This window comes from Mustela erminea, chromosome 4 (assembly GCF_009829155.1).
Source record: "Mustela erminea isolate mMusErm1 chromosome 4, mMusErm1.Pri, whole genome shotgun sequence".
NCBI classification, from domain to species: Eukaryota; Metazoa; Chordata; class Mammalia; order Carnivora; family Mustelidae; genus Mustela; species Mustela erminea.
Genome location: NC_045617.1, coordinates 1,887,147 through 1,912,320, shown reverse-complemented (window position 1 = coordinate 1,912,320; position 25,174 = coordinate 1,887,147). Strand labels below are relative to the sequence as shown.

General features: G+C 55.2%; 1 long non-coding RNA gene across 3 annotated transcripts; it reads right to left on the bottom strand.

The window, feature by feature from the left end:
• Window positions 1–493: 493 nt before the first annotated feature.
• On the bottom strand, window positions 494–20,940 carry LOC116587953. 3 transcript variants are annotated; one of them, XR_004284711.1, is made up of 3 exons: window positions 20,550–20,940; window positions 855–3,481; window positions 494–766 (listed from the first exon to the last, which is right to left on the bottom strand). It is a non-coding gene; the product is annotated as an uncharacterized LOC116587953 (long non-coding RNA). The 3 variants fall into 3 exon arrangements; XR_004284712.1 differs by having other exon boundaries at window positions 494–1,455; window positions 1,736–3,481; XR_004284710.1 differs by having other exon boundaries at window positions 494–1,924; window positions 2,076–3,481; window positions 20,550–20,901.
• Between the last annotated feature and the right edge of the window lie 4,234 nt (window positions 20,941–25,174).

Below are 25,174 nucleotides of genomic sequence, written 5' to 3'. Positions count from 1 at the left end.
CTGAGTGAAATAAGTCAAGCAGAGAGAGTCAATTATCACATGGTTTCACTGATTTGTGGAGCATAAGGAATAGCATGGAGGACATGGGGAGATGGAGAGGAGAAGGGAGTTGGGGGAAATTGGAAGGGGAGGTGAACCATGAGAGACTGTGGACTCTGAAAAACAATCTGAGGGGTTTGAAGGGGTCGGGGGTGGGAGGTCGGGGTACCAGGTGGTGGGTATTAGAGAGGGCACGGATTGCATGGAGCACTGGGTGTGGTGCAAAAACAGTGAATTCTGTTATGCTGAAAATAAAAAATAAATTAAAAAAATAAAGCTGGATTAGGGGCACCTGGGTGGCTCAGTGGGTTAAGCCTCTGCCTTCAGCTCAGGTCATGATCTCAGGGTCCTGGGATCAAGCCCTGCATCGGGCTCTCTGCTCAGCAGGGAGCCTGCTTCCCTCTCTCTCTGCCTGCCTCTGCCTACTTGTGATCTCTGTCTGTCAAATAAATAAATAAAATCTTAAAAAAAAAAAAAGCTTAATTTGTTAAAATGTTAAAATCGGGCAGAGGGAGGCCTGTGAATTCCTAAGCTCCCCTTGACCTCTGGCAGGACTTGCTGATGCCCTACGTCACGCAGCAAGGGGGCGTCCCGGTCAGCCGGGCCCCGCGGTCCCCGGACAGATGCGTGACACGCGTGGACACACACGGACGTGTCCATTGCCATTTGCCGCTGAGATCTGCACGTGTTTGTTACCGGCACATCCGGCCCATCCTGAGTGAATCACCTGGAAGTACATTATGCTCCTGGATCATCAAATATCCTTTAAAAATAGAAGCTTTCTACTCTACCTGAAGTTCCAGCCCACAACTCACCCCTGTCCTGCCTTCTCCCGGGAGCGGCTGGGTGGAGAAGCCCGGAACCCAGTAGCCGGCTCCCCCGCAGGCACATGGCGGTGTCGGATCGTTCCTCTAAAGCCCACCCACGCTCCAGTTATCCCCACTGCGGCTGCCTGGGGTCCTCTCTGACCCACTGCTCCTTTTCATGTGAGAGCTGGGCTGGGGGCTGGGATTTAAGGATGGCAGCCAAGAACGTGGGGCCCCACCGAAGCCCCGCCGAAGCCCCGCCGCCAGTCAAGTGACCACGCCCACGGCAGACGGGCAGGGACCGTGCGTCCTCCAGCAACACGAGGTCCCCCTGCGGGAGTCGTCAGATTGGGGGGGGGGTCTTCGGAGCCAGCGTGCATCTGCCGGGAGACCAGGAGTTCATCCTGCAGGTCAGCGCGGGCAGAGGCTGTCTTTGTGTCATCTTGGCCCGTGCTCACAGCCGACCACTGGGGGAGGCCCTCGGGTCTGGCCGAGGAAGGGGCAGCAGCAGCCAAGGGAGAACCAAGCTCTCGGCAAGTCTGGGTTTTCCAAACCCAAGGCAGGTGTCAGTTAGAGGTGAACGACCCTCGGGGTCCTGTGTCCACCTAACCTGGAGAGGGAGTGAGACTCAACGGCTCCCCGAGCCTGAGAGCGGCCCAGCACTCTGCCTACTTCCTGCAGCGTCTCTGGCCACGGTGCCCACCTTCAAGCCTGGCTCAGGGCTGGGGTCAGAGTCAGGGCTGGAGTCAGGGAGAGGTCAGGGCCAGAGTCAGGGTCAGGTCAGGGCTGGGATCAGGGTCAGGGCAGGGGTCAGGGACAGGGCTCAGGTAAGTGCCCTGGCTAGGGTCAGGCCCAGGGCAGGGCAGGGGGCACTCGGGCCTGCCGCCGACCTGCTGGTAGAGCAGGTGTCCCAGAGAGACCTCCCCAGCGGGAGGAGGAGGACGCAGCGGAGTCAGCAGTGTTCCTCGGTGTCCGCTTGTCTGCTCAGAACGTGAGGAGAGAAGTGTCCGGCTGCTGAGGCAAGCACGAGCCCTGTGTTACGCCGTTTGGGTTCCTTCCTTCATCAACGATGCTGTGAACTAGGGAAGGAAGTCGGCGTTGCTTTGTGGCCGCGGGGACGGGATGGGTGAGAACTGGGATCCGGGCCGGCCCCCCTCACCCCCCCCCCCCCCCGCACTGGGTCCCCCAGCACCGGAGAGCTCTGGGAGCACCAGTGAGACTCCGACCCACCTGGAACCCCAGGGGACGACGTTCCCGCGCTCCGTGCTCTGTCGCCCTAGGGGCGTTCACACCCGTTGAGGCCGGCGCTGCAGGTTTACCTCCAGACTTGTGTCTCGGGCTTTTCCTACATGGTTGTGGCCATGAGGTGCCCTGAGCTGGTCCGCGGGTGCCCTAACTGGGGTGGCCACTGCCGTGGCCCGTATCTGGGACCGAGGCCCGGTCAAGGCCCTGTCCTCCGCCACATCCAGCCTCGCCCGGATGGTCCCCAGCCTCACAAGAGGAAAGACAGGAAGGACCCTGCGGGCGATTTAAGGAGAAATGTTCACTTAAGATCAAACAAACCTTTCTCAGCCTGCTAACATGCGCCTCACCCTAAATCGAATCGGGAACCAGCAGTCAGATCCCGGGACAGACGTTCCCGCGCTGTGACGCTCCATCCTCCCGCAGACCGACCTTGACCCCGGGGTGGCGGGGGCCCCACAGCCTGCACCTCGAGGTCCTGTTCGGGTTGCCTGGACAAGCCAGTGTGGGGTCAGCTGTGCTCCGAGTCGTGCTGAGGGCTGTCCCCCCTTGGTGTCCGCCGCCACAGGGAGCCGCCCCGAGAGCACGGCACCTGCAGTGCCCCGCCCCCTCCGCCCACCTGGCTCCCCAAGACGAGCCAGGCCAGCGCCCCTCCCGCTGCTCTTGTCCCGCTGACACGGGCTCACACGGGACATTCTGCAGTTTGGGTCTTGCTCCGTTTTCCAGAGCAGATCTATATTCCTTACAAAGCGTATCAATAATTCGAGAAAGTTCAAACACAATGAGCATGGCTTTGAAGTTACAGGCGGCTTTGAGAATTTCAAGCAAACAACCCTATTTCTTTCCTGAGGAACAGGCCTTGAACCTGAGCAAACACGGTCGCCATGGCGATCCCAGATCCCGTCTGCGCTGAACGAGGCTTTGGCGGGCGATTCCTGTCTTACGGGGACTCGGCAGCGAGGCGGTGCCGCCCCGCTCCTCGCCGCTCGGCCGTGTCTTCCCTCAAAGGGGTCAGCAGAGATCCCCGGAGGTCGTGCCGATTTTCCTCAAGGTGATATCCGTGCAAAATACACGGTCTGAGCAGAAGAATGACCTGTCTGCTCTCCCTTTTCAGAGACACGGTATCCGGATAAAGTCAGGTCTAAGCCATTGTCTCCAATCCCACATGTTCCGAGTGGGGAAGGCGGGTGACCCCCACGTCGCGTGTTCACGGCCGCGTACGTGGGTGCCCCAGGCTCAGCGTCTGTGTCTTCCAGCCTCGCAGCCACGGGAGGCATGAGCCCTGGTCTTCTGTTCCCTTCATCCGAGCGGGGAGGAAAGGCGGCGTCTTCCTAGAGCCGAATGTGCTGATCACACTTGATGTCCTAACACCAGGAGCCTGCAGTTTCTCATACCTGTAAGAGGTTGAAAAGTCAGAAGAAGAAGACTATTTCTTGATATATGAAACTTGTAAAAAATTCAGATCTCAGCGTCCCAAAATAAAGTTTCATTGGAACATGTCTTTGGCCCCATGGCGTGGACCGTGTTGCGTGTCCTTGACGAACGGCACCTGTGGCGCGGCAAACAGCAGGCGGGGGGTGGGGGCTGCGGGGACCTCGAGGCCGCACCCGGCCCAAGTGCTTGCTCTGTCCCAGGACAGGAATCCGCGGACCTGGACCGGCCAAAACACCTGCGCTCGGCTGTCTTTCCCCCCTTCTGAGTCGTTACTGCTGTGACTTGCTTCTGCTAAATCATTTGACTTTTTCTTTTTCTTTTAAAAGTGATTCATGTTTGGGACACCTGGCTGGCACCATCGGCTAAGTGCCCATCTCTTGATTTCAGGTCGGATCATGATCTCGGGGTCATGGGATCGAGCCCCGCACCAGGCTCCGCGCTCAGCTGAAGGCCTTTTGAGATTCTCTCTCTCTCTCCCTCTGCCTTTCCCTCTGCTCTCTCTCTCCCAAACAAATAAGCCGTTCTAAAAAAAAAAAAAAAAAAAAAAAAAAAAATAAAATAAAATTTAGCAGCTCTTTAAAAAACAAGAATAACAACTCTCCCTGTTAGCAGGATTCCTCAAATACACCCCGGATGTTGAACTAGCCCAGCCTCACATTCTTGGGAAGGGCAGGAATAATAATAGTTGTATTTCTTTTCTTTTCTTTTTTTTTTAATAAAAAATAAAACGAAAAAAACCGTTAGCGATCCTGTTTCTCTTCAAAGAGCAAAACAGCTTTGCAGGCAGCCTTTAGGGCCAACTCTGAAGGAGGTCATAAAAAGAAGTTACTGATTCCCAAACACAGCCGGTACCTCTGGGCTCTGGGCCTTCTGTCACCCCGCCCGGGAGCGCCCTCCCTCCGCCAGGCACCACCTACACCAGCGAGCTGCCCTGGGCTTCCCAGACCCCGCGTGGGTCCCTGCGTCCCGGGTGCTTCCCCGTTCCGTCCATTTCATTCTGTAAATCTCGCTGCGCTCTTGTACAAGGCATGCTAAGTAATCAGACAAAGGGCTGCCTGGCTTAAAGTAGAATTATCTTCCGAATTTAAGCTATTTCCCAGATTTCCGGTGAAGAAAGGGAGAAGCATTGTCGTTGAGGCTGCGTGGGGCTGCGGGGGAGAGGCAGGCCAGGACGGTGGCCTCTGCGTGTGCCCTGTGTGTGCCTGGGCACTAGAGCACGCTCATGTGTGGACACGCACACGTGTGCGCTGCAGCCAGAACCCCTACAATGGGACTGAAGGGCTGATGGGCGTGGGCAGGCTGCCCTGGGCTTGGGTCCTGGCACCGCGTCCCGGGAGACAGTCCCACGGCGGCCGCACGGAGGCCACAGCGTCTTGCCAGGGCGCAGACTGATGAGCCATGAGGCGCCACAAGGGAGGTAGGTGTGAATCCTTTCTGCAGCCACAGAAGCAGGCAGAGGAGAATTCAAGGGAATCGTGGCTTTTGTGCATTAGGGATGGTCCCCACAACCAGTGAGGTCTCCGCAATGCACGGGAGTGGCACGCTAGAGCCTGCGCACATGTGGAGAACCGACACTGTGGTTGGCCGCGTGGCCGGCACGGCCTTTCCAGGGGCTGTGGCGGCAGGCTGTGGGGGGCATGTCCGTAAGTCCCTCCTGGGGTGACAGAGGCAGGTCTTCCTACACGCAAGGCACCTCCCACTTGCAAGCTATCAGAACTGCTCACACCTTGCTTCACAAAGCCTTTGTCAAATGTGGTGAAGAACAAATTTTCTAGGTCATGAGTCCGGAAAAGAACCGTGGAGCGAGTGAGAAGGGGTTTCCCAACATGCTTTTCACTCTTGCAGAAACTAAGGTAAATTCTAAAAAATAAAAAGCATTGGGGTTACAAATTAAGAAAAATATGAGTGTATATTGTCAGCAGAAAACTGCAGACTTCTTGCTGTTTAGGTGACATAATCTTCCAATGTGTGTTTGGTGTTTTTTTGACACCCCTGACTCCCCCCACGGAGGACCTTGCTGTGTCTCATTGAATTTCATGACACTCACGCTTCATAACGGCCTTGTATCCGCAGATGCACTCCTGTTAAGTGCAGAATTTGTTAATTTGGGGGCAAAGTCCTCACCTGGGTAAACACCACCATCAAGATGTTCTGGAAAGTTCCTTGTTCCTCTTTGCCGTTGGGTCCGTACTTCACCCCTGGTCTCAAAGCTCTCACCGCAGGTTAGTGTTGCTGCTCTGGAATCGTATCACTGGAGTCACACGTAAACATTCTTTCGTGTCTGCCTCATTTTGTGCAATAAAAACTTCTGAAATTGATTCGTCTTGTATCTGTCAGGGGTTATGTTCCCTTCATTGCGTGGGTGTACAATGACACGCTTGTGTGTTCCTCTGTCTTGGTCAGTGGGCTGTTTCTAGTTTGGAACTATTATGAATAAAGCTGCTGTTTACAATCGTTTACCAAGTTTATATGGGCGTATGTTTTCTTGCCTCTGGGCATCCAGCTGGGAGTGAGATTGCTGTGCGTGTAACTTCATAAAAAGCCGATAAACCCTTTCCCAAAGTGGTTGTGAGGTTTTATATGCTCAATAGGGGCATGTGAGTTCCAACTGCCCCTCTTCACCAACATAGGGAATGGCCCACCTTTTTTCTTTTAGTCATTCTAGTGAGGTGGTATTTCACTGTGGTTTTAATTCTTATTTCAATGATAGCGATGTAAGGTACCTTTCATGGGCTTAGGGTCCATTATCATAGACGTTCTTGTGAAGTTTCTGCTCAGGTCTTTCCTCTGTTTATTGTATGGTTGTTCATCTTATTTGATGAATGATTTGTTGGAGTTGGGATGTATTTTTGTCACAAATCCTTTTGTTGGATAGATGTGCTGCCAATGTTTCCTCCAAATCTGTGACTTGACTTTTTATCTGAACAGTGCTTTTTGAAGAGTAGGTTTTTAATCTGAATGAAGTCTAACTTACCAATTCTTTTCTCTTACATTTAGTGAGTTTTGTGTCCTAAGGAAATGTCAGCCTCTTCAATCTTGCAAAAAAAAAAAAATTGTCTTTAAACATTTTACAGTTTAAACTTTTATATTTAGGATTTTTTCCATTTCAAGTTAATCTTTGTGTTTGTTCTGAGGTGAGGGCCAAGGAGACATGTGGAGATCTGGTTGTTCTAACAAGAGTGGTTGAAAAGCGACTACCCCATCCGCGTTGAAGAACCTGGACACCTTTACTGAAAGTATGTTAGCCATATACATGCAGGTGTATTCACTGGAAGAGATTCCATAATCTATGTGGCTCTCTGTATGCCAATAATACCCTATGGGACTACAGGTGATTTATAGTCAGTCTTGAAATCAGGTAATGCAAGTCCTCCAATTTTGTTCTTTATCAAATTTATTTTGAATCTTCTAGGTCCTTTATGAGTTTCTTTAAATAATATAGAAACAACTCATTAATTTCCACTAAAAATTGCTTGCTGTTGTTCTGATTAAGATTGCATTGCTTACCTAGATAAATCTGGGCAGAACTGACCTCATAACATTATTGGTGCTTTCAACCCATGAATACTGTATACCTCTCCATTTATTTAGGCTTTCTGTAATTTCTGTTGGCAGTGTTTTAGAGTTACCAGGTGCAAGTTGTAAGCATCTTTCATCATATTTATTCTGAATTATTTTATGTTTTTGATGCTATTACAAAATAGAAATATTTTTGTTTTACTTTCCAATCATCCATGGCGAGCGTACAGAAGTAAATTTTTCTATCTTGGTCTTGTGTTCTATGACATTATTAATTTCATTTATTAATTCTAGTAGATTTTGTGTCTATGGATTCATTGGGCTTTTTATGTATAGGATCACGTTATCTGAGAAAAAGACACAAGTTTACTTATTTATCTGTATGCGTGTCATTTCGTGACGTTGGCATTGACTAATATTTCCAGGATAATATTAAATAGAGGTGATAAGGACGAACATTCTCGCCTTTTTCCAGTCTTTGCGAAAAAACACTGAATCTTTGACCATTAGAAGGATGTTCAGTGTGGATGTCCTTTAATAGGTTGGAGATGTTTCATTTATTTTTCATTCGTTCAGAGTTTTTCATGCATGGGCGCTGAAGGATTACAAATGTCTTTCTTGTATCTATTGAGATAAATATATGATTTTTCTCCCTTATCTTATTAAATAGTGAATTACATTGTTTAAATTTTTGTTGAGGTGTAGCTTACATATAGTAAAACTCACTTTGTTTCTGCTATAAAGTTCTATGATTTTGACACACACAGGTTTTAACTATTACCACAATCAAGATAAAACCGTTACATCACCCAAAAGAAATGCCCTCCTACGCCTTAGTAATCAGCTCCTTCCCCCACCTGCTGCCTCTAGCAACACTCATCTGTGTTTTCTTCTCGAACTTTTCCATTTTCTGTCTATCCTACTCATACAATCATACTGTGCACAGGGTTTGGCTATGGTGACTTGCCGCAATGCGTATTGAAATGCATATTGTTGGCACATTTCTATCATCGCTGAGCAGTGTTCCGTTTTTATGGAGACACCAAATTTGTTTATCATTAACTAGTTGGGGTCATTTTGTTTGTTTCCAGTTCACTAACTGATTTTCGAATGTTAAATCAGTCTTGAATTTCTGGGATTAATTCTATTTGGACATGATGCATTATCCTTTTTATATGCTGCCGAGTTTTATTATCTAATATTTTCTAAATATTTTTACAAGTCTGTTCCTGAGGAATATGTGCTTGTGACTTTCTCAGATGGTGACCAGTGTCACGCTAACCTCATCGAATGATTCGGAAATGCTTCTTCTTCCTTTTCTTAAATGGATGGTGGAATTATTTTACTTTTCCTCAGAAATCTGATGGTAATATGAGGAATAAAGTGAAGCCACCTTGGCCCGGAGTTTTCTTTGTGAAACGATTTATCATTATGACCTTTATTTATTTAATAGAATATTTAATATTCAGGGTTTTTGAAATCTTTTCTTGACTTAGTTTTGGAAAACTGTGTTGGTTAAGGAATTTATCCATTTTTTACATTATTATCATGGTAAAAAAGACAACATTACCTTTCCCATCGTAAGCATTTCAAGCACGCAGGTCAATGATGACAGTTGTATTCACATGACTCTACCGCAGATCTCTAGAACCTTCTCATCTTGTAACTCTGAAACTCTGTGCCAGTTGAACACCAATTTGCCTCCTTTTTCCTGGTCCCCAGCCCCTCATAACCACCTTTCTCCTTTCAGTTTCTCCCATGCTGACTCCTTTAGGTATTTCATATGCATTAGAACATATAGTATTTGTTCTTTTTTAACTGGCTTATTTGGCTTAGTATCATGTCCTCCAAGTTGAGCCGGGTTATGGCACGTGATGAAATGTCCTTCTTTTTTTCCAAGGCTGAATAATATTCCGTTGTGTGTGTATATGTGTTTCTATACATATGTCGCATTTTGTTTCTCCACTTACCAGGTGATGGATCTCTGTACTGCTTCTACCTCTTGGCTATTGTGAATGGTGTTGTGTTAACACAGGTGTGCGAATATCGCTCCAAGATCCTGTTTTAAATTCTTTTGAATACAGATCCAAAAGTGGGATTTCCATAATAGTAATTCTATTTTTAAAATTTTAAGAAACCTGAAAACTGTTTTCCATAATGGCGGCACCACTTTCCGTGCTACGGCGCAGGGCCCCAACCTCTGCACCTCCTCTTCAACATTCGCTATTTTCTGTCCTTTGCTAGAAGCCACGTTGTCGGCGTGGATTTGCATTTCCCGAGTGATTAGTGATGTTGAGCATCTTTGTCTGTCCTTATTGGGTATTTGCAGATCTTCTTTGGAGAAATGTCTACTCAAGTACTTTGCTCATTTTTTAATTGGGTCATTTTGTTGTTGTTAAATTGTAAACACAAATGGTGGTGCCCAATGAGACTTTTGTGAATGAAGCTTTGACTACAGTTATATAAACGATAAAAGAACAAGAGTATAGCATTCACTCATTCTTTATTTCATTTATCCCTCACTTATTCATTAAATTATTCAGTGACTTTGTAATAATCATGTGTTTACTGAGACCCTCTTATGAGCAGAAATTGTCGTAGATGTTATCGATGGTGTAAACAAGACTGATGTGATCCTTCAAACCGCATGTTTAGAGTCAAGGAAGAGAACAAAGAAAAGAAAAAGGAAGTTGCTCTTTTCCTATCCCGGATCCCAGATCTGAATGTTGGATTCCGTCTTGCTGTAACACCTAAGGCCAACCCCTCTGCGTAGCTTTCCTTCCGAAGCTTTGCCAGGTGACGCCCATATACATGGGGTCCCAAGCAGCCTTGAGTTCCACTTTTAAAATATTCACCCTACAGCCTTGAAGATATATACATAAGTACCATACCCTGCTTTCGAAGACTCACACTATGGCAGCCATAAACACATCTGACACCCTCTTTCCTTTGCAGAATTCCCAACCGCCAGAGATATTCTCCTCTTATACTGAATTTTCCTTTGAACTCCACACCGTCTAGCCTCCTAGACACATAACTAAAGGGACTTCTGACCTTCTCTGTCTACCGACCCAAGACGGCTGAAGGGCCACGCAGCTCGATGCCCCAAACCTCCCGAAATCCCACAGAAGTAAGCACAGTGAGGCACTTAGATTTATAATTTCTCTCCTACTCTGACACTTTCCCGCATAGAACACACTCACCTCGTATTTCTCAGCACTAAAGCTCCCCACCGCGGTGCAAACGGATACGAAGAAGATGTATGGGATATAGTCAGCTCTACTGGAAAGGTCACTTTTCCACAACAAACCTGAGTTCTAGCATTCCCTTGCACGATAATCCAGGCAAGTGACTCGATTTGCCTGAACCTTTGACAGAATTAGTAATATCTCGGTCCAAGAGTAGTTTGGGACAGTGAGTGAGACAAAGTACAGATCCTAGCAAACCACAGGCACTCGGGAGTATCAGCTTCACTCTTCGGGCAAGAGACAGTCTTTGCGGGCCTTGGCATCCTGGCGTGTAAGATGAAAATCGTAATGACTTCTGCGAAGGTGAAGGGCATGTCCTGGTTGCTGTATTATGGGCTCGCAGGGGCTGGACGCATGTTAAACAGCACCTTGAACAGGCAAGGCCTTGCGAGACGACCAAACGGAACATTAGCTTCCCTGTCCTGCTGTCCCTTTCTTCAGGGGGACTGTCACTCCTGCTCCTGATGGAAACTCAGGCTTGTGAGTTCTCTGCTCGCTCTTGAGTAAGCAGACCGTCCTGAAGTAGCTTTAAACCACCACTGTCTCCCCCGAGAAAGGCCGACGTCCAGTCCAAGATCTTCATCCCACTGCAACCCTGACGTACTGCGCCCTCTCCTCCCCTGATCTGTCTGCAACCCTGTGCCCAGACAGCGTGCGTCATGGGGACATGTATACGTACACATACTTCTTTCTTTTCTTTCAAAAATATCAGCAAAATATCATCTTGCTGGGAATAGTTAACTTGGAAAATCCAGAGGTTTAAATGGCTGGCGACATTTCTATCTGTTTTCACCGTTTCGTGTGTGGATTTCATTATTTTTTTTAAGATTTTTTTTTTTAATTTTTATTTATTTGACAGACAGAGATCACAAGTAGGCAGAGAGGCAGACAGAGAGAGAGGAAGGGAAGCAGGCTCCGCGCTGAGCAGAGAGCCCGATGCAGGCCTCCATCCCAGGACCCTGGGATCGTGACCTGAGCCGAAGGCAGAGGCTTTAACCCACTGCGCCACCCAGGCGCCCCTCATGTGTAGATTAACACGCAGGTGCGGGCCTGAAAACACTGTAATAGAGGAGCTGTTTTGAGGCTGTTGGAGAAACGCACAGATCTGGGGCTTCTTCCCAGGAAGCCCTGCCCGGTGCGGGTCTCTGAGGACAGACCACGATTCCTGACGGCAGCGTGGGGGTGCTCTCAGCCACGGATGCTTCTGTCCACGTGACCCCATCCCCAAAGGGGCGAGGGCACCCGGAATCACAGCGAGTGGATTGCTACAAGTGGAAGGACCTCACAGTCCATCGGGACAACCCCTTCATTTCACGGACAAGACTGGGGTGATTCTTCTAGGGCCCCCCATGAAACCCGTCGGTCTGGGGGAAGAAGTCTGTGTTGAGGCTCCACACCCAGCAGGCCGAGGGGTCTTCCAAGTCCGTACTCAAAGTCAGTAAGAATGCAATGAGGTCCGGCAGTGCTTATCTGCTGCAGGTTTGCACACGTCCCGTGACCAAGTGTTAGTGTTTGTAAGGCTTCCTCCCAGGAGTACAGGTAAGTTAGGACAATCTGTGCCCTTAGGAGCCCATGATCTTGACAGGTAGAAATGATGAGACGAATCGAAGGGAAACTAATGTCACCTTGAGTCCAAAAAGCCCGCGGATGAGGTAGGGTGGGGATGATCAAATTAACAGCATCGAACGTGCGGACCGAAGGCGGCTGGCGGAACCGAGGTCCGCGTCTGTCCTCGCAGCACGTGGCCTCAGCAGGAAGGCAGCAGCTTCCTGGTCCAACCCCGGAAATCAGGGTTACGGGACAAGAGCTGCCATTGCCTCCTCCTTCTGATCCGGAGGCACGAGGCATTTCCTGCGAGTTCTAGGGCCTGGTTAGGCCTCAGACCGGGGCAGCCCTTGAGGGGCTGCGAGCCGAACTGGTCAAGCGTGGACATGTTCAAGGACGAAGTTCGGGAGACGGGTCACTCGGCCTGCTGCGTGGCTCCGTGCCCACTTCGGGGGGCAACTGTGTGCAGAGGGTGTGTGCTGGGGGGTATGGAGACAAGTTTAGCCATAGGGGACACAAGTGGGCACAGAACGCAGCAATTACCACAACACCTTCGTGCCATGTGTTTCTGGGGTGTCTTCGGGCATTTCAAAGTTCAGAAAGTGCAAAGGCTAAAGAATGTCCCCGTGCATCCAGGCACAAGACTGACCCATCTCTGACCTCACCCGGTCAGAGAGAAGATGCCCCTGACCTGTAAAAGTTGCCCTGACAGGGAAGGGTTGGTGCCAGCGGACCGAGCGTGTCGTCATGTCGTCGTCCGCGGTGGAGCTCCGCTCGCAGGAACAGTGCGAGGGCTTCACACAAAGACAGAACGAGGACCGCGTCCCGATCCCTGGCAGACCCGGGGCTCCATGGCACTGGGGCCTCCACGCCGGCAGCGGCGAATCGGGTGGCGAGGGACGGCTCCCACGGAGCTCCCGTTCTCCGGTGACTCCCGCGAAGCTACCTGACCACAGGGAACGGCCAGGCGTCCGGACCCCGGCTCGGCCTCTCCCGCGCTTCCCAGAGGCTCTGGAGCCACATCTGCGGACTCGGGGCCCCTCCGTGCTGCTTCCCCTCCAGCTTGAGCTTCCCTTCCAGCGCGTGTCTGGGCGGCCTCTCCCGGAGCCTCTGCCCCCGTCCCTGTTCCTCTGTCGTCGGGGGCCTCCCCCTGCAGCATCTTCCTGGCTGCCCCGTCTCACCGCTGCAGGCCGGCAGGGCAAGGGAGGCCAGAAGCTGCGGCGCATCCTGACGCAGCCTGTGAGCCGGTTCCCTCCAGAGGGGCTGCGGGGGGCCGAGGTCCCTCCAGCTTTCCTGCAGCGCATGGGACGGGGACGTGCTGCGTCGCTCTGGGATGGCCCTCCCCCTGTCCCACCGCCCCCGCCATTCCCTCCCTCTCCCCCTTCCTCACTCCTCCCACCCTCTCCTTCCCCCTCCCTACCCACCCCTCCCCACTACCTGAGTTCACAGCAAGTGGAGACCACCAGCAAGCCGGGAAGCAGGCCCCCACCCGTCACCCGCTCTGCCCGCATCCCGAGCTCAGACTTCCGGCCCCAGAACGTGGACTGCCTGAGACACGTGATCAACGGATCAACGCCACCCCTGTAAGAGCCACAACGACACGAGTCTCAGAAGACAGTTTTCTCAGGGCTTCCTCAGCACCGGCATCCTCACCCCATGGCTGGGACTTACAGGATGACCAGAAGCAACACACCCTTGTGTCTCAGGCAGCTGCCGCCAGCCTCTGCCCCCCCAGCGTCTGCCTCCCCCAGCCTCTGCCCCCCACCCGCCATGAGCATGTTCGTGGCGCCCCACACGTTCAGACCCGGAACACCCCACAGACGCTCCCACACTGGGACAAATGACTGAGATCAACGGCATCAGGGTCGGGGAAGAGCAGAGTCTGGCCTCAGTTCACCTGGTTCTGGTCCTGGCTCCTCACGTCTTCTTGCACAAGCACGCGAGTTCCCACGCCCTTTCTGTGCCTCTGTTCTCAGCCGGGAAGTGGGGCCCACATTGCCACGTCCACGTGCCGTGGGCACGACACGGAAATGCTCCTTTGCTCTGAGGGTCCCCATCATGTCTGCGGTGCCTCGGGCCCAGCACCTCTGCAGTTTCTGGGTCCAAATATACACATCACAGCAGGGAACTTAGCACAACCATCAAAATCGTGGTCACAGATGGGGGCAAACAAGAGATGGCGTGCTGTTCTCCCAGAGTCTGGACGCAGGAGGACACGAGGCAGAGCCGACCCGAAAGCCAGGGGTCAGGACCCGCCAGCCGCCGCCGAGGAGAGCAGCTTCCTCTGGTCCCGTCCAGCGTCTTCGGCTGCCTTCCTGGTGCGATCCCAGCCGGGTGAAGGCTGAAATCCGTCCGGGCGAGTCCCTCCACAGCAGCGTGAGCAGTGAGTTACGGCTCTAGATGGGACGAAAGTACGGTCCAGAAGCAGCAAGAGCACAGTCCGGCCTGCAGTGAATGACCCGACAGGAGAAGGCCCCGGGAGACTCGGGAGGCGCATCTGTACAGAGCAAGGATGCCACCAGCGTCCCGCGTTTTCCAGGCACTGCCGGTGCACGAAGGCCGCACGGACCATCGCTAGGGAGGGACGGCTCGCCGTCTCGGGACCGGATTGAGGCCGCCGGTCCTGGCCACCTCCTGCCCCCGCTGCTGACCCGCACTCCGCAGAGCACACTTTCCTGCTCTCTTCCGAATCAGTGCCCGGCACGGGTCAAATCTCTCCGCTCTGGGTCACTACGACTCCTTTGATGCTTGAAAGAAACACCAGAAAACTCAGTGAAGAGAAAGCTGAGGGACCCTTCTGCGCGCAGGAGGGAGGTGGGCGGAGTGGAAAGGCGCGGAGGAGGCGGATTGTCTGGAAGGGTCACGATCTCCGGCTGAGCAAACACTTTAACAAACCCTCAGTCACACGGAAGAAAAGCCTCAGTGCAGTCTGGAAAGCAGAGGGTTAAACAGTGAACGTGCGATTTAGATGTTGGTGCGCCGTATTTGCACACACAGTGCGTTCACGAGTGCGTGATGCCGGCGGACCGCGAGCGGGGAGCGGAAGGATGAGGACAGGGTGAGGACAGACCGACAGACTTCCGCAGCGACGGCGGCCTCTGACCTCAGCTTCACCTTTCTCCGACGGCGGCCTCGTGCCCCGGGAAGCGACAGAGCCGCACACCCCGGCTCCTGGCAGGATGGGCCCTGGGGACAGTGACCAGCCCCAGAGGTCGGGCGGGCTGTCGCGCCGCCAGGAAGGAGAGGCTGGCACATCGCAGGGGTCCACAGAGACCCTGGAGAGGACACCGGGGTGCCCGCCTCCTCCCGAGTGGGGCCGCTCTGCCGAGGGCCTGAGCGAGATGACAATGTGTCTGGAGGACGTGCGTGGGGACAGAGGCTACGCTCCTACGCCTCCTCTAGTTCCCTTGGGCCAGACTGAGCTGGGTTTCCTTCCCGAAGTGTCGCCCCAAGACGGGAGCTCGGGAGGCCAGGTTGGCAAAGAGAATTAATTGGTGTTTTCCGAGAGCAGCCGTGTGCAGGCCCAGGGAGCGCGTGTGGCCACGGCGCGGCAGGCCCCGTCAGCCCTCCGAGGAGGGGCGGGGGGCCCTGGGACCCCCAGGTCCGGTCCTGTGGCCCTGACTCACTGTCCCCTCAGGGAAAGTGCTGACCAGCACTGGGGGACACAACACCACTGATGTCCCCTCACGGCCAGAGCCCGAGAGACAGACAAGGGCCTAGGTCAGAGCCGAGGTGAGGCTGAGGACGGCCCTGCAGGAATGAGACCAGCCCTGGACTGGGGCCCTCCTCGGGCGGTCTCGTCTGAAGCGTTTCTTGGTGGCCCCTGCTGCCTAGGAGGTCAAGCCCCCACTTTGCCCGCAGATCGCGTCAAGGCAAGAAGGGGCCACCCGATGGCTCTGGTGGACGGGAGGGCGGTGGGGGCTGGGTCACCTGACCGGTAGAGCAGGCGCCTGTCACTGCTGGGCCCCGGGGGTGACTCGGGAGGGAACAGCCGGGCTCTGGGGCCAGCCCTGCAGGCAGAGGACAGGTCCAGCTTCCGGGCAGGCTCTGCGGCCGCTCCCCGGACAGCGTGGCCCTGAGAGGGGACACCAGCCTCCCTGCCTCTGGTCCGAAGTGCAGGCAGCCGCGTCCCTCTCCAGCCGGGCCCGAGGCTGCGTGCGGGCCACTCGCCCACGTCGGCGGCCAGCATCGTGGGACCGAGCGCGGATCCGTCGCCTCCGAGCACCCCGCGGGGTTGGTGGAGGACAGAAGGCGCCGCACTGTAGCACGTCTGTCATGGGGAGTCTGGGGGCAGGCGCGGGAGCCCCCACCTGACCTCCTGGAGACTGGTTGCGCTGCGCCTGTTTGCCGAGGACCGTGGCGGGACAGGCCTGGAAGAGGAGGCGGCCGGGCAGCAGCCCGCGAGCCGTCCCCACCCCTGCCCTCCTGAGCTGCAGCTCTGTGCCGGGCCTGGGTCCGTGGCCCCATGGATCCTCAGAGCCCGGAAGACTGGAAGGCCTGTGGTTCTGGCCAGCGAGCCCGGAGGCGGCTCCCCACCACGTGCCGGTGGCGTCGTGCCCGGCCCGCCCGCTGCAGGCCACGCCTGCCTTTGTGGTGTCCCACCGCAGTGGCCACAGAAAAGACCCGAGGCCAGCTGCTGTGGCCCCAAACAGACGGGCTCCCGACGCCTCCAGGCTCCTGACTGCAAGCCGGGGCTTGCTCGCTTGCTCTCTGTCCAGCCCCATCACTCCTTCCAGAGTGTCGGGCAGCAAAACCTCGCAGGAACCAGGGGCTCATCCCAGTGAGGCTGCGAGTGACCACGATAAGCCCGTGGCGACCTCAAGCTAACCCGTCAGCAGGCTCCGCGCTGTCCTCCTGCAGTGTCCTGGGGAGCCCCCTCCCCCGTGCTGAGCAGTGCTGTCCCCGTCACGAAGGCCACTCCACGGCTCCCACCGAGGGCCACGGCGCCCTGGGCTCCTTCCACACCCTCTGCGGGTCCCCAGGCAGCGAGACGGCAAACCTACCCCGTTCCTCCACGCGTACCCAGAGCTGCGGCTTCTTGGTCTGTGGTTAGGGCACGGTGCGTGCTTGTGGGGACGCACGCCCAGGGGCTGCCTCGCGGGAGGGGCGGGAACACGGCCACAGCCCTGCGGTCAGAGCACGGCTGTGCCAGCCACGGGAACACGGTTACCTCTTGTCCTGACGCACAGAAGGATGGACTGGGAGAGCCTGAGGACTTGTTCCAAAACATGCACACGCCAGGACACCCCGCGAGACTCGCACCCACCAACATACGTGCCCCGGGCACATTTGGTGGCTGGAAACCCTCAGAGACCCTCAGGGAGAACTGGAACGGCCCCTGCGCCGCGATACCCCTCTGCTCTGAGGCAGGGGAGCCTTTCTCGAGGCCACAGGGAGACGCCCTGTGGGATTCCTGCCCCACGCCTGCCAACTGGAGACACAGACAAGGGACATGGCTGCGAGCCTCACCTGCCCCCACGGGAACCAAGGTCTCCTCCGCGCCATGGGACGTGTGCCCCCGAAGAGAAAAGGAAGGACTGAGACACGCAGCGGCCACACTCGCCGTCCTGCTCTTCCCTGGAGCACCGCCTGCGAGCCAGGCTCTGGCCGGGTGCCGGGGTCATGACACGGAGCAGGCGTGACCCCGTCCATGAGGGGTCAGCCAGGTCCACGCAGGGACAGGTCGCTGCTGCGGATCCCAGGCTCCCCTCCCTGCACACGGCATTCGCCCAGAGCACCAGCTGCCCACAGACGAGGACCGCGGAGCGGCCGGTGAGGAAAGCACCAGCCCTGGGGTGAGGAGGGGCCGGGGGCACATCCTGATGCTGCTGTGCCCCCGAGGGCCCCTTGGTAGAGAAGGGGAGGCCCACGGGAAGAACAAACTCACAACAAAGGGGCAGGGAGTGGAAAGTGCAAGTATGTTCTGGAAACGGCACCTGTCTGGCTAGACACAGGGTGGGCACAGCCGTTACCTGCGGGGACTCGGCACAGGGGTGGCCTGCGTGATGCCGGGAGGGACCAGGGGTGTTCCTGGGAGGACACGGCAGCAAAGCCCGTGCTGCAAAGGGCGCCCGGGAGTCCAGAAAGGGAAGGACGAGATTCCTGGCCATTGATCCCGGTGTGACCTGAGAAGAACCTGGGTCCCCTGTGGCTCAGTCCTTGTTGAAAGTCACACTCGGGGGATGCCTGGGTGGCTCAGGGGGCTGAGTGTCTGCTTTGGGCTCAGGTCACGGTCCACGGGTCCTGGGATCGAGCCCCGCGTGGGGCTCCCCGCTCAGCGGGGCGTCTGCGTCTCCGTCCCTGCTGTGCTCTCTTTCCCTCTCACATAAAGAAATAAAGATCTTTAAAACGAATAAATAAATCCAGTCACATTCACGTCACAAAGGCTCGCTGCCGAGAAGGAAAGTGCTCGAGGGAAGGAGCGGTGGGTTTCGTCTTTCTCAGCCTCCCACCTCCCTCCCGCTCCCACCAACACACGCACACGCTCGCGCGCCCACACGCACGCGCACACGCACGCGCACGGCGGGAATCCAGGCCGACCGCCCCGCAGCACTCCTGAACATTCCGTGCCGACATCCCTGCCACTCCCTAAAATTCCAGACTCACAGCAACTGCTACAGATCTGTGCTTTTCTTTGTGCTCTTAAACCTCTTCGCGGGTCACGTTGTGGCCACGGTCCGCCCCCACCGACCATGCACTATCGTCCGTCCCTCTGGGGGCTCTGAGGCCTGGGGTCCCCCACCCCCCGCCGGGAGACCTCCCCGTGCAGGGACGGTGCACAGCGTGGGGACCTTCTTCAAGAGAAAGAGTAAAAACACAGGCACCGAGGGAAGAAGAATGAGAGGTATTTAGAACAGAAGAGGAATCCCAAACAAACCCTGGCAAACGCAGTGAGCACCGGAAGAAAAGAGAAAACCCCCCTTTTTGCTAATTAAGTGCCTGATGATGACTAGCGTTCTGAAGCGTTTCCTGCGGGGAGATCATCAGGCCTTCCCTCCGGCACCGCTAGAATGAGCCCCCGCTCCGCTCTGAGAGGGCTCGTCCCTTGACTGTGGCCTGCGTGGGGGGCTGTGGGCGTGCCCCCATGGGGTCTGCATGGTGCTGGCCTGGGTCCACCTCGGCTCCCTTAGCCAGGCCGTGCCTGGGGAGTCCGCAGCTGCAGCTCCAGCCTCCAGCGCCCGTCAGAATGGCCTGGAAGCTTCTCGATGTCCAAGCCTGGCCCAGCCCGGAGAGACAGAGCCCGGGACTTGAGGGCCCAGAGTCCAGACCTCGAACCTCGAACCTCGGGACCCAAGGACCCACAGAGGGAGAGCTGCTTCCCAGGAGCCGAGAGGAAGGTATTTGCAGGTTCAGTGTACGAGCTTCTGCGCCACATGCACCCTCATCACTACTCTTTTGCCCCTCCACGTCCAGACCGCCTGGCGGTTTCTCTCTTGGGGCACTGTGGGCCCCTAAGCAGGGGCCCACAGACTCGTGGCCGTGGCTCCCGTGGCCGTGGCTCCTCGTGGCCGTAGCTCCTGTGGCTGTGGCTCCAGCACCTCTACCCCAAGGGGCTTAGACTAGGGAGCAGCCCTTTGACCAGAAGACAGGCAAAGGGGGTTGTTTTAAAAACTAAGTTTGCACAGCAAACAAGCGTTCGCGTAGAACAGACGATAAACATTAATGTAGGCGACGACGTTCCTAAATACACTTTTAGTCCCACTGTCCCTCCTACAGATGCCCGCGGTTTTCCAAGTTCACCTTGACGATGTTTGGACTTCACAGCGGTACAGAATCAATGCATTTCACTACAAATCGTACTTGGAGTTTTGAATCTGGACCTTGTCCCCGCCACAGACACTCAGATCCTCACTCGGGGCACTGGGCCATGGCCCCGAGCAGCAGCTCCATGCCGGCCACGTGACCACGGGGGGCCACGGCCGACACGGACTTATCAGGAGGTCACCCCCTCATCAGTCAAGGAAGACCTCCACGCTCGGTTCCCAGGGCCACCACAACACTTTGCACAGACCGGTAGGTAGGACGGTGTCCCTGGGTCTGGAGGCCACGCATCGGAGGTCCGGGGTCATCGGGGACAAGTGCACGGCACCCTTCCTTCCGGAGGAAACAGGAGTACACAGGTCTTGCTGTATTTCCTCTAAAACTGACAAGCGGCGACACTCACACAGACCCTAAGCCTCCTCTCCAGGAGAACGGGAAGGGCACCCGGGAAGGTCACAGTCACCTTGCCCCTCTGGGGCCTCCCCCACCGGCAGGCCCAGCCCTGCGCCCAGGCCCCACGGAGAGGCCCACGGAGGGGCTGGGCTCGCCGGTGCAGGAAAGCCTCCGTGTTGACGGGGTGCGGCTCCTCCAAGGCCGCGGAGTGGGTCCCTGCGGAAAAGCCACAAAGCTGGGAAATAGGCTTCTTCTCAGACAGGTCCTGGGCTCATCCGCGGGGGCCAGGGTGATAGAGACCTGCTGGCTTGACCTCTGTGGCCTGAGACCAGCCAGAAGACACCGCCGGGTGGGCACCAAAGAGCAGGAACCCCGTGGAGAGGACGTGCCGGCGACACGGAGCCCTCGGAAGGTGGCCCCGAATGCCTTCCCGCAGGGCCCCCCCCTCAAGCCCGCCCCGGCCACAGCGCCGCCACCTCTCCCCTGCTCTGTCTGTCCCTCTCTGTCTTTGTCTTGTTTCCGTCGCTGTCTCTCCCCTGCCCCTCTAGGCCCCCAGTCTTACCACCTGCCACGTTGTGCGTCCTCTCTGAGTCTGTCTGTCCATCTATTAAGTGCTGGCGATGAAACCATCCGACGAAACCCTAGTGACCATGAAGGACGCAACGGAAGGAAGGCGGCTCGCCCCGTGCCGGCGAGCAATAAGTTCTCAGAAGGGTCCGGGGCTTCGGAAGGGAAGGAGTTAATGCCAGATCTGGAGAACCTTCTCCAGGGTAGGGAGTGCCATTTAAAAACAAATATATGTTTTTTTTTTTCAAATTCCAGTTTCACAGGGCCTTTCAAGTGAAAAACAAGCAGAAAGGCCAACCTTGTTGTGTCCTTGGTGTCTGGTTACAGACCAGCGGTGGGCAAAGGCCAAGAGAAGCCCAGGCTGAGCAGAGAATGGTTCTGGACGTTCGCCCCGGCCGTCAGCAGCTGACATTCCCCCAGACCTTTAACAAAGGGGATCGGGTTCCCACCCTCTCCCCAGCCCAGGACACGGGCGCACAGAGCACGCATTCATCCCACGGCCCCAAGGGGCACACAGCTCGGGACGTGTGGGCCTGGCGCTGGGCTGACATCAGGGTCCGCCTAGAAGCGCAGGATACACCTGCTTTGAGATAGTGTGTGTGTCGACCTTCATCTGAGACCCAGCCCTGCAGGCGTGGGGACAGGAGGCTGGCACCAAATCACCCAGGTTTGCGTTAGTGGGCGGGCCTGCCAGAGGCGCGCCCCAGGAAGGTCAGGGCTGAGCGTGTGGGGACACACGGACCTGCCTCTCCCAGGGGCGTCGGCACGTTGGACAGGACCTGCCAGAAGAAAGTCTGGAGGCTGCTTTACAACCGCGATGGTCTGATTCTAAAGCAGGAAAGATGTGAAGGGGTAGCACTCACATTGTTCTGCCCAAAGCCCATGAAGGCAGTGGGATCGACACCTAAACCCCTTCTGCTTCCCCAGTGGCCGCACAGGGGCCCGCCCGGCGCAGGAGTGGTCCAGGGCATCGTCTGGAAAGGTCTGGGGACAAAGGGCCTCCCATCCGCCGGTGCCCACATTGCTGGCGCGGCACTGGGTAATGAGAGTCTGCTGAGAACAAAGGAGTTAATTCCGTAGATCTCTGATTTTCAACTGGGATTTCAGCAGGAAGCCCCAGACAAAACAGATTTTAATTCCCTTCAGTGTTAACGCGCACAGGGGCCATGTCATGTCCTTTGTCTTCTATCTCCAAAGCTGCTGATGGAAAACATCTCAAGCTGAGTCACCCCACATCAGCCCCGGTTCGGGTTCATTTCAGTCCAGGGTTTCGCTGGGGCTGGGTGGGTGTCCTGGGGCTGCCTCCCCAGCATCTCCGCCTGGGCGGCTTAGAACAACAGAAACCCGTCCCTCCCAGGTGGGAAGGCCAAAGGTCTGGGTGTGGGCAGGGCCGCACTCTCCGGGAGGGGCCGAGGGGAGGCTGGCCTCCTCCGCCCAGCCGCCCCACCCCTGCACCTGCCCGAGTCACCCCTGGGTGCTCACGTGGCATTTCCCCTTCCTGTAAGGACTCAGTCACTCTGGACTTGGTTATGCCACAGAGACCCCACGAACGAGGTCACTTCCCAGGTACAGGGCTCAGAACCTGGGGGGGGGGGGGCACAGTTCTACCCCTAGCAATGACAAGCTCAAATTTGAGGTATTTTTAAAAATAGACGCACCCTGTGGCTCTTCCTCCAAGGCCCAGAATCTACTTGAACTTGCCTGTTCTGTTTTTCATCTCACGCCTGGTTAATTCAAGTCCCTTCAGGGCACAGAGCAAGCAACGACATCCCTCTGGCTTCCCACCGAAACCACCCCAGCCCCGAGCTCGGTGTGCGGTTCCCGGCTTGTTACCGAGACCGCCCTCTGGAGGGCCAGCCCAGAGCCCAAGCCCCACGTTCAGAGTCTTCCGCTGGATGGTTCTTTCTCGGAGGAAGCTCCGTCAGCGTGAGCTCCCGTGGCTCGGAGTTGAGCTGCCCCCCAGGAGCGCTGGGAGGGCCCCAGGGTTGCGTGGGGACAGACAGCTGGATGGGGGGGGCTGTGGTTGGGAGGAACAGGGGAGTAAGAAGCCCCCACCACTGACCGGCCCTGGGTGTCAGATCCCGCCACAAAAGGGCTGGCACCAGCCACCCTGCAGGCGGAGAGTTAGCAGGAGGGGAACGCTGGCTGCCGCTTGGCCTCAGTGCGGAGCAGGAGGAGAAAATAAATATCCATGTTCCCTATGACTGACACGGTCCTCATGCGCACGTCATTCATGAGAGATGCTGATAAAGAACCGCTCACAATGCGGGGGGGGGGGAAGGGAAGACTGCTTTAGTTGAAAATAAAGGGGTTTGTCTCAGCGGGAGACGAAATATTCACATCAACTCCCAGGATTTCCTCTGGTCCTGTGGGGGTCTTAGATGCTTCAGGCAGCACGAGCCACACGTCGCCATTTCAAACAAAGTCAATGTCAAAAATGACACTGCGAGGTTTTTTGTTTTTTGCTTTTTGTTTTTCTGGAAAGAAAGAGATAGAAGAGAAATTAATTCACGAGGACACTGAGTGCTTTAAAAAAATGCAAGCCGTCACCAGATGAAGACTAGAAAATGAAAGACTCCTTTTTTAGGGCTGATTTGAAAACAAGCAGGGGGACCCCCAGACTGAACACAGCAAGACTGACTGTGTCCCCCGAGCGAGAAGGTTGAACAGCCCAGAACCACAGTAGCGGATACGCGATCTCACAGAATAACTCCAAAACAGACGCCCCCCCTCCCCGAGATTGCTGAGTATAACCTTCTATTCTGTTCAAAACAGGCGTAAAGACCGAAAGAGCCCATCAGAGAAAGCTGAGAAAACAGCCATTTCCCGCAGATGGGCGCACACGTAGGGCGCGACCTTCCCTGTCGGGCTGCCCTCTGCAGGGTCCCTGCCCTGAGGGTGCCCACCCGGAGGCTGGTGCCCGTCAAACGCCCTCCTTCAGGATCTCTGTTGGGGAACGGTGATCTGTGCATGCGGTCGTGCCTCCCCCTAACTGACAACCGGGAGGAGCCGGCTCACGGGTTTCTGCTGAAGAGGTGGGTGCTTGGACATCGCCCGGAAGGCGGGGGGCAGGATGACAGACGCGAGGACAGAGCGGAAGAGAGCTCGTTACAGAGCCAACACTGACGGCGCAGGACTTCCGCTCACAGCAAGCGAGGAGCGCCATCCACGCGGGCCCCACGTGACAGAGTCTGGATGGGCCCTAAGGAGCACGTTGCTTTGTCTAGGAATTTCATCGCGTAGGAAAGAACTTAAAAAAACAAAAAACAAACAAAAAAAACCCTCTAAGATTGTTTTTTCAATAAAGTGTATGTATTTAGGATCTGAAAGAGTTCCAGGTTGGTTTTTAAATGATGTGAGTTTGAAAGTTTATCTGTGGGTGAAAGTCTCGTCTGCATTTAGCATTGACTGTGGGTTTACGACTTCTGACGCCGGGTCCTGACAGTCTGTAATGCGTTCTCTGTTCAAAGACACAGCTTGACGGAATTTTCGAGTGAGGCATTGCTGCTTCAGATCATTTGTCTGATGGGGGGATGTGATTTTTGTACATTTGCGTGTTCAGTGTTCGGTGTCAAACCCCCTCGCGAGTCTTGGCTTCATAAGCAAAGATGACGGGACCGGATTCTTTGAGCTGATCTTGGATTTCACTTCTGATTCCCTGGGCTCAGCCGACAGGTGGGAACTGCCGCAGTCACTGGGCCCGCGTGGCCTCTGGCTGGGACCACAGCTGGAACAGATGGAGACACTCACCCTCCCCTCAGCTCCCCAGGGCGGGAGCGCGTCACAGACACAGGCTCTCCTTCTCCAGACCCCAGGACACTCCACGTTGAGGTGGGGAGGGCACAAGGAGCCCCCAGCAGCACTCACAATGCATGTTTCTCTCTGGACTTTGATTTCAGACAAATAGTCTGACAATGTTAATGTCTCATTTATCAACTTCTGTCCATGTGTGTCTTGGAATGGAGAATGTATTACATGCTGTCAAAAAACCAGTGCGGGGAGCAGACAAAAATCAGACTGTGCTAGATGCAAAGAAAGTTTTAAACCTATAAATGGGCCTAGCTACGGTCCTGGGGCTCCTTCTGGTCCTCCCGAGGGCTGGTGCCTTTTAGAAGCACCGGTGCCCTCCCACAAAGTTGCCCAGGAGAGGCCCCGCTGCCCAGGGGTCTGTGAGTGTCCACAGGTGAGCCCAGAGCTGGTGTCCCATGTTACATGTGATGTCGTACCGAAGTCACCAGAGTCGGAAACATCAAGAACTCCCCCTGCCGACAAGAGCTCCTCTCCTGCAGCAGGCTGGCAGCCTTGGGCTTGGATGGTGAGCTGGGTCCCTGTGGAACATAGTGTGGCTAGGACAGGAAGCTCGTGGTATGTGGCCCCAAAGGTCTGACACTATGACCTGTGAATGGGGTTGGGGTCTCAGTGCAAGGGTTCACAAGCTCAGTGGCTGAGAGGTTGTCCGACTGCCTGCCCAGAAAGGGGCAGCTGAATGTGAGCAAGATCAGAAACCATCAGAGTTTCCTTACACCTTCTCCACAGTTACTGGAAGTTCTACCACATTTTCCTTAAGAATCAAGATCTTTTAAGGTGTTAATTCATAATGTAAAGGATCAGTCAGCCAAC